We start from the raw sequence: 17245 nt of genomic DNA, 5'->3' as shown, positions 1-17245 counted from the left end.
ACATATCTTGAAAGAAGTCTCTGTGGCTGATATCGAAGAGATTACTGCCTATGTTCTCCTCTAGGATTCTGATAGATTCCTGTCTCACGTTGAGGTCTTTTATCCACTATGTGTTTATCTTTGTGTATGGTGTAAGAGGATGGTCGAGTTTTATTTTCTACATTGAGCTTCCCAGGTTTCCCTGCACCATTTATTTAAAAGACTGCCTTTTTTCCTCTGTATATTTTTTCTTGCTTTCTTGAAGATTATTTGGCCATAGAGTTGATGGATCATATCTGCGCTCTGTACTGCATTCCACTGGTCTATGGGTCCGTTTTTATGCCAGTCCTATGCAGTCTTGGTGATCACAGCTTTATAGAAACCCTTGAAATCAGGAAAAGTAGAACTCCCAGTTTTGTTTTTCTTTTCAGCATTTCTTAGCAATACGGGTCACTTCTGATTCCACAGAAATTTTAGGCTTGGATTTGCTCCAGCTGTTTGAAAGATAACGGTGGAATTTTGACGGGAATGGCATTAAATGGATTGATTGCTCTAGGCACTATAGACATTTTAACACTGTTTATTCTTCTGATCCATAATAATGCAATGGTTTTCCGTCTTTTTTGTTGTCTTCAATTTCTTTCATGAGTGTTCTCAATTACCTCGAGTACACATCCTTTACCTCTTTGGTTTGGTTCATTCCCAGGTATCTTACGGTGTGGGTGCTATAGTAAATGGAATTGATTCTCTAATTTCCCTTCTGTATTTTTATTGATAATGTAGAAGAAAGCCACTGATTTCTGTACCATGATTTTGTATCCTGCCTCATTATTGAATTGCTGTATGAGTTCTGGTAGTTTTGGGGGAAAAGTCTTTTGGGTTTTTCTTATAAAGTATGTCATATGTGAGGAGGGAGAGTTTGACTTTTCATTGCCAATTTGGATACCTTTTATTTCTCTTTGTTGTTGATTGCCGTTACTAGGACTTAACATCCTATATTGAACAAGAGTGGTGAGAGTGGGCATCCTTGTCATGTTCCTAATTTCAAAGTGAAGGCTGCCAGCTTTTACCCATTGAGGATGATATTCACTGTGGGTTTTTCATAGAAACTTCTTATGACATTGACGAATATTCCCTCTATCCCTATACTTTGAGCGTGTTAGTAGGAACAGATGCTGGACTTTGTCAAATGCTTTTTCTTCATCAAAGGACCATATGGTTCTTTTATCTTCACTTCTTAATTTGTTCTGTGACAATGATTGATTTGTGAATGTTGAACCAACCTTGCTACCCAGGGATTGTACACGGTCATGGTGGATAAACTTTTTAATGTACTGTAGGTTCCTATGAGCTAGAATCTTGTTGAGAATCCTAACATCCATAGTCATCAGTGATATTGGTTTGGAATTCTCCAAATTGGTGGGGTCTTTGCCTGGATTGTGGATCAGGGTAATGCTGGCTTCATAAAAAGTATCTGGAAGTTTTTCTTCTGCTTCAAATTTTGGAGAGAGCTTCAGGAGAAGAGGTGTTAGTTCTTTTCTTAATGTTTAGTAGAATTCGCTAGGGCATCCTTCAGGTCCGAGGGACTTGTCTTTTGGGAGGTTTATGATCACTGCTTTAATCTCGTTACTGGATAACAGACTATTCAGGTTGTACATTTCTTCCTGGTTCAATTTTGGTATTTAACATTTTTCTAGGAATGCATCCATTTCACCTAGGTTGCTTAGCTTATTGACATATAATTGTTTTTTTTCCAATTTCTTTTCAGTGTAACCGTATTCATTGTTTTAGCACCACACCAAGTGCTTCATGCAATCCGAGCCCTCTCTATTACCCACCACGTCTTTCCCCAACCTCCCAATCCCGCTCTTTCACAGCCCTCAGATTCTTTTTCAGAGTCCATAGGCTCTCATGGTTCCCCTCCCCTTCCAATTTCCCCACACTCCCTTCTCCTCTCCATCTCCCCTTATCCTACATGCTATTTGTTATACTCCACACATAAGTGAAACCATATGATAATTGACAATCTCTGCTTGATTTATTTCACTCAGCAGAATCTATTCCAGTCTCGTCCATTTTGCTACCACAGTTGGGTATTCATCCTTTTTGAATGGAGGCATAATACTCCATAGTGTATATGGACCACATCTTCCTTATCCATTCTTCCGTTGAAGGGCATCTTGGTTCTTTCCACAGTTTGGAAACTGGCCATTGCTGCTATAGACATTGGGTTACAGATGGCCCTTCTTTTCACTCCATCTATATTTTGGGGGTAAATACCTAGGGGTGTAATTGCCGGGTTATAGGAAAGTTCTATTTTTAATTTCTTGAGGTATCTCCACACTGTTCTCCAAAGAGGCTGCTCCAACTTGCATTCCCAACCACAGTGTAAGAGGATTCTCCTTTCTCCACATCCTCTCTGACACATGTTTTTTCCTGTCTTGCTAATTTACGCCATCCTAACTGGTGTAAGGTGACATGTTAATGTGGTTTTCCTTTGAATCTCCCTGATGCCTAGTGATGATGAATATTTATTCAGGTGTCTGATAGTCATTTGTATGTCTTCATTGAAGAAGTGTCTGTTCATAACTTTTGCCCATTTTTTGATATGACTATCTGTTTTGTGCATGTTGAGTTAGAGGAGTTCTTCATAGATCCTGGATATCAACCTTTCGTCTGTACTGTCATTTGCAAATATCTTATCACATTCCATGGGTTGGCTGTTCGCTTTCTTGACTGTTTCCTATGCAGTGCAGAAGATTTTGATTTTGATGAACTCCCAGAAGTTTAGTTTGGCTTTTGTTTCCTTTGGTTTGGAGGCATACCTTGAAAGAAGTTGCTGTGGCTGATATCGAAGATTTACTGCCTATGTTCTCCTCTAGGATTCTAATGGATTCCTCTCTCACGTTGAGGTCTTTTATCCCTTATGAGTTTATCTTTGTGTATGGTGTAAGAGGATGGTTGAGTTTCATTCTTCTACATACAGCTGCCCATGTTTCCCAGCACCAGTTATTGAAGAGACTGTCTTTTTTCCACTGTATATTTTTTCCTGCTTTCTTGAAGATTATTTGACCATAGAGTTGATGGTCCATATCTGAGCAGTCAACTGTGTTCCACTGTTCTATGGGTCTTTTTTTTTCTTTAATTATTAATTTTTAATTTTTTATAAACATAAAATATATTTTTATCCCCAGGGGTACAGGTCTGTGAATCGCCACTTCACAGCACTCACCAAAGCTCATACCCTCCTCATTATCCATAACACCACCCCCCTTCTGCCAACCCTCTCCCCCCAGCAACCCTCAGTTTGTTTTGTGAGATTAAGAGTCATTTATGGTTTGTCTCCCTCCCAATCCCATCTTATTTCATTTATTCTTCTCCTACCCACTTAAGCCCCCATGTTGCAACACCACTTCCTCATATCAGGGAGATCATATGATAGTTGTCTTTCTCCACTTGACTTATTTCACTAAGCATGATACCCTCTAGTTCCATCCAAGTTGTCGCAAATAGCAAGATTTCATTTCTTTTGATGGCTGCATAGTATTCCATTGTGTATATATACCACATCTTCTTGATCCATTCATCTGTTGATGGACATCTAGGTTCTTTCCATAGTTTGGCTATTGTGGACATTGCTGCTATAAACATTCGGTTGCACGTGCCCCTTTGGATCACTACATTTGTGTCTCTAGGGTAAATACCCAGTAGTGCAATTGCTGGGTCATAGTGCAGTTCTATTTGCAACATTTTGAGGAACCTCCATGATGTTTTCCAGAGTGGTTGCACCAGCTTACATTCCCAAAAACAGTGTAGGAGTGTTCCCCTTTCTCTGCATCCTCGCCAGCATCTGTCATTCCCTGACTTGTTAATTTTAGCCATTCTGACTGGTGTGAAGTAATATCTCATTGTGGTTTTGATTTGTATTTCCCTGATGCCGAGTGATATGGAGCACTTTTTCATGTGTCTGTTGGCCATCTGGATGTCTTCTTTGCAGAAATGTCTGTTCATGTCCTCTGCCCATTTCTTGATTGGATTATTTGTTCTTTGGGTGTCGAGTTTGCTAAGTTCTTTATAGATTTTGGACACTGGACCTTTATCTGATATGTCGTTTGCAAATATCTTCTCCCATTCTGTCAGCTTTCTTTTGGTTTTGTTAACTATTTCCTTTGATGTGCAAAAGCTTTTGATCTTAATAAATTCCCAAAATTTCATTTTTGCCCTTGCTTCCCTTGCCTTTGGCGATGTTCCTAGGAAGATGTTGCTGCGGCTGAGGTCGAAGAGGTTGCTGCCTGTGTTCTCCTCAAGGATTTTTATGGATTCCTTTCTCACATTGAGGTCCTTTATCCATTTTGAGTCTATTTTCGTGTGTGGTGTAAGGAAATGGTCCAATTTCATTTTTCTGCATGTGGCTGTCCAATTTTTCCAACACCTTTTATTGAAGAGGCTGTCTATTTTCCATTGTACATTCTTTCCTGCTTTGTCGAAGATTAGTTGACCATATAGTTGAGGGTCTATTTCTGGGCTCTCTATTCTGTTCCCTTGATCTGTGTGTCTGCTTTTGTGTCAGTACCATGCTGTCTTGATGATGACAGCTCTGTAATACAGCTTGAAGTCCGGAATTGTGATGCCACCAACTTTGGCTTTCTTTTTCAATATTCCTTTGGCTATTTGAGGTCTTTTCAGGTTCCATATAAATTTTAGAATTATTTGTTCCATTTCTTCGAAAATGATGATGTTATTTTGATAGGAATTGCATTAAATGTGTAGATTGCTTAAGGTAGCATAGACATTTTCACAATATTTATTCTTCCAATCCAGGAGCATGGAACGTTTTTCCATTTCTTTGTGTCTTCCTCCATTTCTTTCACGAGTACTTTATAGTTTTCTGAGTATAGTTTCTTAGCCTCCTTGGTTAGGTTTATTCCTAGGTATCTTATGGTTTTGGGCGCAATTGTAAATGGGACTGACTCCTTAATTTCTCTTTCTACTGTCCTGTTGTTGGTGTATAGAAATGCAACTGATTTCTGTGCATTGATTTTATATCCTGACACTTTACTAAATTCCTGTACACGTTCTAGCAGTTTTGGAGTGGAGTCTTTTGGGTTTTCCACATACAGTATCATATCATCTTCATAGAGTGATAGTTTGACTTCTTCTTTGCGGATTTGGATGCCTTTAATTTTCTTTTGTTGTCTGATTGCTGAGGCTAGGGCTTCTAGTACTATGTTGAATAGCAGTGGTGATAATGGACATCCCTGCCATGTTCCTGACCTGAGCAGAAAAGCTTTCAGTTTTTCTCCATTGAGAATGATATTTGCGGTGGGTTTTTCATAGATGGTTTTGATGATATTGAGGTATGTGCCCTCTATCCCTACACTTTGAAGAGTTTTGATCAGGAAGGGATGCTGTACTTTGTCAAATGCTTTTCAGCATCTATTGAGAGTACCATATGGTTCTTGTTCTTTCTTTTATTGATGTGTTGTATCACACTGATTGATTTGCTGATGCTAAACCAACCGTGCAGCCATGGAATAAATCCCACTGGGTCGTGGTGAATAATCCTTTTAATGTACTGTTGAATCCTATTGGCTAGTATTTTGGGGAGAATTTTCACATCTGTGTTCATCAAGGATATTGGTCTATACCTTTCTTTTTTGATTGGATCCTTGTCTGGTATTGGGATCAAGGTGATGCTGGCCTCATAAAATGAGTTTGGAAGTTTTCCTTCCATTTCTATTTTTCGGAACAGTTTCAGGAGAAAAGGAATTAGTTCTTCTTTAAATGTTTGGTAGAAATCCCCCGGGAGGCCATCTGCCTTGCATTTTTGTTTTTTGGAGATTTTTAATGACTGTTTCAATCTCCTTACTGGTTATGGGTCTGTTCAGACTTTCTATTTCTTCCTGGTTCAGTTGTGGTAGTTTATATTTTTCTAGGAATGCATCTGTTTCTTCCAGATTGTCAAATTTGTTGGTGTAGAGTTGCTCATAGTATGTTCTTATAATTGTTTGTATTTCTTTGGTGTTGGCTGTGATCTCCTCCTTCATTCATGATTATATTTATTTGGGTCCTTTCTCTTTTCTTCTTGATAAGTCTGGCCAGGGGCTTATCAATTTTATTAATTCCTTCAAAGAACCAGCTCTTAGTTTCCTTGCTTTGTTCTATTTTTTTTGTTGTTGTTGTTTCTATTTCATTGATTAATGCTCTGATCTTTATGATTTCTCTTCTCCTGCTGGGTTTAGGGTTTCATTTTTGTTTTTTCTCCAGCTCCTTTAGGTGTAGGATTAGGTTGTGTACCTGAGACCTTTCTTGTTTCTTGAGAAAGGCCTGTACCGCTATATAATTTCCTCTGAGGACTGTCTTTGTTGTGTCCAATAGATTTTGAACCATTGTATTTTCAGTATCATTTGTTTCCATGATTTTTTTTCAATTCTTCTTTAATTTCCTCGTTGAACCATTTATTCTTCAAACAGATGCTGTTTAGTCTCCATGTATTTGGGTTCTTTCTAAACGTCCTCTTGTGGTTGAATTCTAGCTTCAGAGCATTTTGGTCTGAAAATATGCAGGGAATGATCTATAGGTCTGTTTTTATGCCAGGCCCATGCTGTCTTGGTGAACAGAGCTTCATAGTAACCCTTGAAATCAGGCAACGTGGTGCTCCCAGTTTTGTTTCTCTTTTCGGCAATTCTTAGCAATACGGGATCGCTTCTGATCCCACACAAATTATAGGCGTGTGTTTGTTCCAGCTCTTTGAATGTTACCGGTGGAAATTTGATTGGAATGGCATTAAATGGATCGATTGCTCTAGGCAGTATAGACATTTTAAAAATGCTTATTCTTCTGATCCATGAGAATGCAATGGTTTTCAGTCTTTTTGGTTTTTTTGCATTACTTTCATGAGTGTTCTCTAGTTCCTCGAGTACAAATCCTTTACCTCTTTGGTTTGGTTTATTCCCAGGTATCTTGTGGTTTTGGTGCTGTAGTAAATGGAATTGATTCTCTTATTTCCCTTTCTGGATTTTCATTGATAATGTTGAAGAAAGCCACTGATTTCTGTATATTGATTTCGTAACCTGCCACATTATTGAATTGCTGAATGATTTCTGGTAGTTTGGGGTCTGAGTCTTTTAGGTTTTCCATATCAAGTATGTCATCTGTGAGGAGAGAGAGTTTGACTTCTTCGTTGCCAATTGGATACCTTTTATTCTTCTTTATTTTCTGATTGCTATTGCTAGGACTTCACATGCTATGTTGAACAAGAGTGGTGAGAGTGGGCATCCTTGTCATGTTCCTGATTTCTAAGCGAAGGCTCTCAGCTTTACCCTTTGAGGATGGTATTCACTGTGGGTTTTTCATAGAAACATTTCACAAAGTTAACGAATATTCCCTCTATCCCTACACTTTGCAGTGTTTTAGTCAGGAGCAGATGCTGGATTTTGTCTAATGCTTTTTCTTCACCAATTGAGAGAAACATGTGTTTCTTCTGTATTCACTTCTTAATTTGTTCTATGACATTGATTGATTTGGGAATGTCAAACCAACCTTGCAATCCAGGGATAGATCCTACTCGGTCTGGGTAGAATGACTGTTTAATGTACTGTAGGTTCCTAGGAGCTAGAATCTTGTTGAGAATCTTAGCATCCATATTCATCAGTGATACTGGTTTGAAATTCTCCTTACTGGTGAGGTCTTTGTCTGTTTTGTGGATCAGGGTAATGCTGACTTCTTAAAAAGTGTCTGGAAGTTTTCCTTCTTCATATTTTGGAAAGAGCTTCAGGAGAGGAGGTGTTAGTTCTTTTCTTAAAGTTTGGTAGAATTCGCTAGGGCATCCTTCAGGTCGTGGGGTCTTGTCATTTGGGAGGTTTTTTATCACTGCTTAATCTCGTTACTGGATAATGATCCATTCAGGTTGTACATTTCTTCCTGGTTCAATTTTGGGATTATATAATTTTCTTGGAATGCATCCATTTCACCTAGGTTGCTTACCTTATTGGCATATATATGTTTTTTTTTCTCCCCAATTCTTTTTCACTGTTACTGTATTCATTGTTTTAACATCACACACAGTCCTCCATGCATTCCGTGCCCTCTCTTTTACCCACCACGTGTTTCCCCAACATTCACCCCCGCTCTTTCAAGGTCCTCAGATTGTTTTTCAGAGTCCATAATCTCTCATGGCCTACCTCCCCTTCCAACTTCATTCCACTCCTTTCTCATCTTCAGCACCCCTCATCCTCCATGCTATATGTTATACTCCACAGATAAATGAAACCATATGATAATTGACAATCTCTGCTTGATTTATTTCACTCAGCAGAATCTCTTCCAGTCCCGTCCATGTTGCTACCAATGTTCGGTATTCATCCTGTCTGAATGGATGCACAATACTCCATAGTGTATATGGACCACATCTTCCTTATCCATTCTTGCGTTGAAGGGCATCTTGGTTCTGTCCACGGTTTGGCAACCGTGGCTATTCCTGCTTGAAACATTGGGTTACAGATGGCCCTTCTATTCACTCCATCTGTATCTTTTGGGGAAATAACTAGGAGTATAATTGCAGGGTTATCGGGAAGTTCTATTTGTAATTTCTTGAGGCATCTCCACACTGCTCTCCAAAGAGGCTGCATTCCCACCAACAGTGTAAGAGGATTCCACTTTCTCCACATCCTCTCCAACACATGTCGTTTCCCGTCTTGCTAATTTAAGCCATCCTTAATGGTGTAAGGTGACATCTTAATGTGGTTTTCCTTTGAATCTCCCTGATGCCTAGTGATGATGAACATTTTTTCAGGTGTCTGATAGCCATTTGTATCTCTTCATTGGAGAAGTGTCAGTTCATATCTTCTGACCTTTTTTAGACATGACTATCTGTTTTGTGTGTGTTGAGTTTGAGGAGATCTTCATAGATCCTGGATATCAACCTTGTGTCTGTACTGTCATTTGCAAATATCTGATTTAGATGAAGTTCCCGAAGTTTACTTTGGCTTTTGTTTCCTTTGCCTTTGGAGACATATCTTGAAAGAAGTCGCTGTGGCTGATATAGAAGAGATTACTGCCTAGGTTCTCCTCTGGGATTCTGATGGATTCCTGTCTCACATTGAGGTCATTTAATCCATTATGAGTTTGTCTTTGTGTATGGTGTAAGAGGATGGTCGAGTTTCATTCTTCTACATATAGCTTCCCAGTTTTCCCTGCACCATTTATTGAAGAGACTGCCTCTTACCCACTGTATATTTTTTCCTGCTTTCTTGAAGATTATTTGACCATAGAGTTGATGGTCCATATCTGAGCTCTCTACTGTGTTCCACTGGTTGATGGGTCTGTTTTTATGCCAGTCCCATGCTGTCTTGGTGATCACAGCTTCCTAGTAACCCTTGAAATCAGGCAACGTGGTGCTCCCAGTGTTGTTTCTCTTTTGAGCAATTCTTAGCAATACGGGGTCGCTTCTGATTCCACACAAATTTTAGGCATGTGTTTGTTCCAGTTCTTTGAAATATACCAGTGGAATTTTGATTGCAATTGCATTAAATGGATCGATCGCTCTATGCAGTATAGACATTTTTTACAATGTTTATTCTTCTGATATATAAGTATGCAATGTTTTTCCTTCTTTTTGATTTTCTTGCATTACTTTCATGAGTGTTCTCTAGCTCCTCGAGTACAAATCCTTTACCTCTTTGGTTTGGTTTATTCCCGGGTATCTTATGGTTTCGGTGCTGTAGTAAATGGAATTGATTCTCTTATTTCCCTTTCTGTATTTTCATTTATAATGTAGAAGAAAGCCACTGATTTTGTATCCTGCCACATTATTGAATTGCTGTATGAGTTCTGGTAGTTTCAGGGCAGAACTGGTTTTCCATATCAAGTATGTCATCTGTGAGGAGAGAGAGTTTGACTTCTTTGTTGCCAATTTGGATACGTTTTATTTCTCTTTGTTGTCTGATGGCTGTTGCTAGGACTTCACATCCTATGTTGAACAAGAGTGGTGATATTGGGCTTCCTTATCATGTTCCTGATTTCAAGGCAATCGCTATCATCTTTTACCATTGAGGTTGGTATTCACTGTGGGTTTTTCATATAAACATTTTATGAAGTTCACGAATACTCCCTCTATTCCTATAATTTGCATCATTTTAGTCAGGGACAGATGCTGGATATAGTCCAATGCTTTTTCTTCATCAAGGGAGAGGACCATGTATTTCTCTAATCTTCACTTCTTAATTTGTTCTATGACATTGATTGAATTGCGGATGTCCATCCAATCTTGCAACACAGGGATAGATCCTTCTCGGTCATGGTGGATAAACTTTTTTTTTTTTTTAAATTTTTAAAAATTTAATTAAATTTATTTTTTTCAGCATTTCAAGATTCATTGTTTATGCACCACAAAAACCTAAGCAGAGAAAGACAACTATCATATGATCTCCCTGATATGAGGAAGTGGTGATGCAACATGGAGGCTTAAGTGGGTAGAAGAAGAATAAATGAAACAAGATGGGATTGGGAGGGAGACAAACCATAAGTGACTCTTAATCTCACAAAACAAACTGAGGGTTGCCGGGGGGAGGGGTTTTGGGAGAAGGGGGTGGGATTATGGACATTGGGGAGGGTATGTGCTTTGGTGAGTGCTGTGAAGTGTGTAAACCTGGTGATTCACAGACCTGTACCCCTGTGGATAAACTTTTTAATGTACTGTAGGTTCCTAGGAGCTTGAAGCTTTTTGAGAATCTTAGCATCCGTATTCTTCAATGATATTGGCTTGAAATTCTCCTTTTTGGTGAGGACTCTGCCTGGTGTGTGGATCAGGGTAATTCTGGCTACAAAAAAAGTGTGTGGAAGTATTCCTTCTGCTTCAAATTTTGGAAAAAGCTTCAGGAGAAGAGGTGTTAGTTCGTTTCTTAAAGGTTAGTGGAATTCGCTCGGGCATCCTTCAGGTCCCGGGGTCTTGTCTTTTATGATGTTTTGAGCACTTCTTTAATCCCGTTACTGGATAATGGTCTATTCAGGTTGTACATTTCTTCCTGGTTCAATTTTGGGATTTTACAGTTTTCTAGGAATGCATCCATTTCACCTAGTTTGCTTCGCTTATTGGAATATACTTGTTTTTATTTTTCCACTTTCTTTTAAGTGTAACCATATTCATTGTTTTAACACCACACTCAGTGCTCCATGCTATCCATGCCCTCTCTATTACCATCCACGTCTTTCCCCAACCTCCCACCGCCACTCTTTCAATGCCCTTGTAGATACTTTTTCAGAGTCCATAGTCTCTCATTGTTCCCCCCCTCCTATTTCCCTCCAGTCCCTCTCCTCTCCATCTCCCCTTGTCCTCCATGCTATTTTTTATACTCCACACAGAATTAAAACCATATGATAATTGACTCTCTCTGCTTGATTTATTTCACTCAGTAGAATCTTTTCCAGTCCCGTCCATGTTGCTACCAACGTTGGGTATTCATCCTTTCTGAATGGAGGCATAATACTCCATAGTGTATGTGGACCACATCTTCCTTATCCATTCTTTCATTGAAGGGCATCTTGGTTCTTTCCACAGTTTGACAACCGTGGCCATTGCTGCTATAAATTTGGGTTACAGACAGCCCTTCTTTTCATGCCATCTATATCTTTGGGGTAAATACCTAGGAGTGTAATTGCAGGGTTATAGAGAAGTTCTATTTTTAATTTCTTGAAGAATCTCCACACTGTTCTCTAAAGAAGCTGCACCACTTTGCATTCCCACCCACATTGTAAGAGGATTCCCCTTACTCCACATCCTCTCTAACACATGTTGTTTCCCATCTTGCTAATTTAGGCCATTCTAACTGGTGTAAAGTGACACCTTAATATGGTCTAATTTGAATCTCCCTGATGCCTAGTGATGATGAACATTGTTTTCAGGTGTCTGATAGCCATTTGTATGTCGTCATTGGAGAAGTGTCTGTTCATATCTTCTGCCTATTTTTTGATATAATTATCTGTTTTGTGTGGTTTGAGTTTGAGGAGATCTTCATAGATCCTGGATATCAACGTTTTTTCTATACAGTCATTTTTGAATACTTATTGCATTCTGTGGGTTGCCTCTTTGCTTTCTTGACTGTTTCCTATACAGTGCAGAAGCTTTTGGTTTTGATGAAGTTTCCAAAGTTTATTTTGGCTTTTGTTTCCTTTGGTTTAGAGTCATATCTTGAAAGAATTCACTGTGGCTGATATAGAAGAGATTACTGGCTATGTACTCCTCTAGGATTCTGATGGAATCCTGTCTCACCTTGAGGTCTTTTATTCCTTCTGAGTTTATCTTTGTGTATGGTGTAAGAGAATGGTCGAGTTTCATTCTTCTACATAGTGCTGCCCAGTTTTCCCTGCACCAGTTATTGAAGAGTCTGTCTTTTTTCTACTGTATATTTTTTTCCTGCTTTCTTGACGATTATTTGGCCATAGAGTTGATGGTCCATATCTGAGCTGTCTACTGTGTTCCACTGGTCTATGGGTCTGTTTTTATGCCCGTCCCATGCTGTATTGGTGATGACAGCTTCATAGTAACCCTTGAAATCAGGCAACGTGGTGCTCCTAGTTTTTTTTTTTCTTTTCAGCAGTTCTTAACAATATGGGTCGCTTCTGATTCCAAACAAATATTAGGCGTGTGTTTGCTCCAGCTTTTTGAAAGATACCGGTGGAATTTTGATTGGAATGACATTAAATGGATCAATTGCTCTAGGCATTATAGACTTTTTAACAATATTTATTCTTGTGATCCCTGAGAATGCAATGGTTTTCTGGCTTTTTTGTTTTCTTCCATTTCTCTCATGAGTGTTCACTAGTTCCTCGAGTACAAATCTTTTATCTCTTTGGTTTGGTTTATTCCCAGGTGTCTTATTGTTTGGGTGCTGTAGTAAATGGAATTGGTTCTCTAATTTCCCTTTCTATATTTTCATTGATAATGAGAAAAAATCCACTGATTTCTGCACCATGATTTTGTATCCTGCCACATTATTGAATTGCTGTATGAGTTCTAGTAGTTTGGGGGCAGAGTCTTTTGTATTTTCCATATCAAGTACATCATGTGTGAGGAGAGATAGTTTGACTTCTTGGTTGCCAATTTGGATACCTTTTATTTCTCTTTGTTGTCTGATTGCTGTTGCTAGGACTTCACATGCTATCTTGAACAAGATTCGTGAGAAGGCATTCTTGTCATATTCCTGATTTGAAAGCAATGGCTATCAGCTTTTACCCTTTGAAGATGGTATTCACTGTGGGTTTTTAATAGAAACAGTTTATTAAGTTGATAAATATTCCCTCTATCCCTATACTTTGTAGCGTTTTAGTTACGGATGGATGCTGGATTTCGTCCAATGCTAGTTCTTCACCAATTGAGAGGACCATGTGGTTCTTCTCTCTTCACTTCTTAATTGGTTCTATGACATTGATTGATTTGCGAATGTCGAACCAACCTTGCAACCCAGGGATAGATCCTACTCGGTCTTGGTGGAATGACTGTTTAATGTACTGTAGGTTCCTAGAATCTAGAAGCTTGTCGAGAGTCTTAGGATCTATATTCATCAGTGATATTGGTTTGAAATTCTCCGTTTTGGTGAGGTCTTTGCCTGGTTTGTGAATCAGGGTAATGCTGGCATCAAAAAAAAAAAAAGTGTCTGGTGGTTTTCTTTCTGTTTCAAATTTGGAAAGAGCTTCAGTAAAAGCAGTGGTAGTTCTTTTCTTAAAGTTTGGTAGAATTCACTAGGACATCCTTCAGGTCTTGGGGTCTTGTCTTTTGGGAGGTTTTTGATCACTGCTTTAATCTCATTACTGGATAATGGTCCATTCAGGTTGTACATTTCTTCCTGGATCAATTTTCAGATTTTACAGTTTTCTAGGAATGCATCCATTTCACCTAGGTTGCTTAGCTTATTGGCATATACTTCTGTTTTTTTCCCCATTTCTTTTCAGTGTAACTGTATTCATTGTTTTAGCACCACACCCAGTGCCCCATGCAATGCATGCCCTCTCTAATACCCACCACATGTTTCCCCAACCTCCCACCCCTCTCTATCAATGCCTCAGGTAATTTTTTTACTGTTTTATAGATTTTTTAAATTAAATTTTTTTCTGCATAAAGTATTTATTATTTTTTTACCACACCCTGTGCTCCATGCAATCCATGCCCGCTATAATTCCCACCACCTGGTACCCTAACCTCCCACCCTCATGCCACTTCAAACCCCTCAGATGGTTTTTCAGGCAAAGACCCTACCAAAAAGGAGAATTTCAGACCAATATCACTGATGAATATGGATGCTAAGATTCTCAACAAGATCCCAGCAACAGGATTCAACAGCACATTAAAAAGATTATCCACCATGACCAGGTGGGATTCATCCTGGGTACAAGGATGGTTAAATGTTTGCAAACCAATCAATGTGATAGAACAAATTAATATAAGAGAGAAGAACCACATGGTCCTCTCAATTGATGCAGAAAAACATTTGACAAATTCCAGTATCCATTCTTGATTAAAATGCTTCAAAGTATATGGATAGAGGGAACATTCCTGAACTTTATCACATCTATCCATGAAAGACCCACAGCAAATATCATCCTCAATGGTAAAAAGCTTGCAGCATTCCCGTTGAGATCAGGAACAAGATAAGGATGCCCACTTTCACCCTCTTGTTCAACATAGTATTGGAAGTCCTAGCAACAGGAATCAGACAACAAAGAGAAATAAAAGGTGCCATCAGATTCTTTTTCAGAGTCCATAGTCTCTTGGTTCCCCTCCCTTTCCATTTCCCTCCACTCCCTTCTCCTCTACAACTCCCCTTGTCTTCCATGCTATTTGTTATACTCCACACATAAATTAAACCATATCATAATTGCCGCTCTCTGCTTGATTTATTTCACTCAGCAGAACCTCTTCCAGTCCCGTCCATGTTGCTACCAAAGTTGGGTATTCATGCTTTATGAATGGAGGCATAATCCTCCATAGTGTATCTTCCTTATCCATTCTTCCATTAAAGGGCATCTTGGATCTTTCCACAGTTTGGCAAGTGTGGCATTTGTTGCTATAAATTTGGGTTGCAGACGACCCTTCTTTTCACGCCATCTATAACCTTTGGGTAAATACGTAGGAGTGTAATTGCAGGTTTATAGGGAAGTTCTATTTTTAATTTCTTGAGGAATCTCCACACTGTTCTCCAAAGAGGCTGCACCAACTTGTATTCCCACCAACAGTGTAAGAGAACTCCCCTTTCTCCACATCCTCTCCAACACATGTTGTTTCCCGTCTTGCTAATTTAGGCCATCCTAACTGGTGTAAGGTGACATCTTAATGTGTTTTTCATTTGCATCTCCCTGATGCGTAGTGATGATGAACATTTCTTCAGGTGTCTGATAGCCATTTGTATGTCTTCATCTATTGGAGAAATGTCTGTTCATATCTTCTGCCATTTTTTAGACATGACTATCTGTTTTGTGTGTATTGAGTTTGAGGAGTTCTTCCTAGATCCTGGATATCAACCTTTTGTCTGTCTTGTCATTTGCAAATATCTTATCGCCTTCTGTGGGTTGCCTCTTTGCCTTTTGGACTTTTTCCTATGCAGCGCAGAAGGCATTGAATTTGATGAACACCACAAAGTTTATTTTGGCTTTTCTTTTCTTTGCCTTTGGAGACATATCTTGAAAGAAGTCGCTGTGGCTGATATTGAAGAGATTATTGCCTATGTTCTCTGCTAGGATTCTGATGGATTCCTGTCTCACATTGAGGTCTTTTACCCATTATGAGTTTATCTTTGTGTACGGTGTAAGGGATGGTCGAGTTTCATTCTTCTACATATAGCTGCCCAGTTTTCCCTGCAACATTTACTGAAGAGACAGTCTTTTTTCCACTGTATATTTTTTCCTCATTTCTTGAAGATTATTTGTCCATAGAGTTGATTGTCCTTATCTGAGCTCTCTACTGTGTTCGACTAGTCTATGGGTCTGTTTTTATGCCAGTCCCATGCTGTCTTGGTGATCACAGCTTCATAGTAACCCTTGAAATCAGGCAACGTGGTGCTCCCAGTTTTGTTTCTCTTTTCAGCAATTCTTAGCAATATGGGGTCGTTTCTGATTCCACAGAAATTTTAGGCATGTGTTTGTTCCAGCTCTTTGAAAGATATCGTTGGAATTTTTATTCGAATCGTCTTAAGTGGATAGATTGCTCTAGACAGTATAGACATTTTAACAATGTTTATTCTTCTCATCCATGAGATTGCAATGGTTTTCTGTGTTTTTCATTTTCTTGCAATTTTCATGAGTGTTCTCTAGTTCCTCGAGTACAAATCCTTTAACTCTTTGTTTGGTTTATTCCCAGGTATCTTATGGTTTTGGTGCTGTAGTAAATGGAATTGATTACCTAATTTCCCTTTCTGGATTTTCATTGATAATGTAGAAGAAAGCCACTGATTTTTCTACCATAATATTCTATCTTGCCACACTATTGAATTGCTGTATGAGTTCTGGTAGTTTGGGGGCGGAGTATTTTGGGTTTTCCATATCAAGTATGTCATCTTTGAGGAGAGAGAGTTTGACTTCCTCATTGCCAATTTGGATAACTTTTATTTCTCTTTGTTGTCTGACTGCTTTTTCTAGGAATTCACATGCTATGTTGAACTAGAGTGGTGTAGTAGGCCTCCTTTTCAAGTTCCTGATTTCAAAGCGAAGGCTGTCAGCTTTTATTTTTGAAGATGGTATTCACTGTGGGTTTTTCATAGAAACATTTTATGAAGTTGACGAATATTCCCTCTATCCCTATACTTTGCAGCGTTTTAGTCAGGAATGAATGCTGGATTTTGTGCAAATCTTTTTCTTCGCCAACTGAGAGGACCATGTGCTTCTTCTCTCTTCACTTTTTAATTTGGTCTATGACATTGACTGATTTGCGAATGTCGAACCAACCTTGCAACCCAGGGATAGATCCTACCTGGACATGGTAGATAGACCTTTTATTTTTTAATTATTTTTTATTTTTTATAAACATATATTTTTATCCCCAGGGGTACAGGTCTGGGAATCGCCAGGTTTACACACTTCACAGCACTCACCAAAGCACATACTCTCTCCAATGTCCATAATCCTACCCCCCTTCTCCCAACCCCCAGCAACCCTCAGTTTGTTTTGTGAGATTAAGAGTCACTTATGGAGGGGAGGAGTCAAGATGGCGGAGAAGTAGCAAGCTGAGACTGCTTCAGCTAGGCGGAGATCAGCTAGATAGCTTATCTAAAGATTGCAA

The sequence above is a fragment of the Mustela nigripes genome, chromosome 15 (genome assembly GCF_022355385.1).
Source record: "Mustela nigripes isolate SB6536 chromosome 15, MUSNIG.SB6536, whole genome shotgun sequence".
In the NCBI taxonomy this organism is placed as follows: domain Eukaryota; kingdom Metazoa; phylum Chordata; class Mammalia; order Carnivora; family Mustelidae; genus Mustela; species Mustela nigripes.
The sequence above is the reverse complement of the archived record's forward strand: the minus strand, read 5'-3'. Positions refer to the sequence as shown.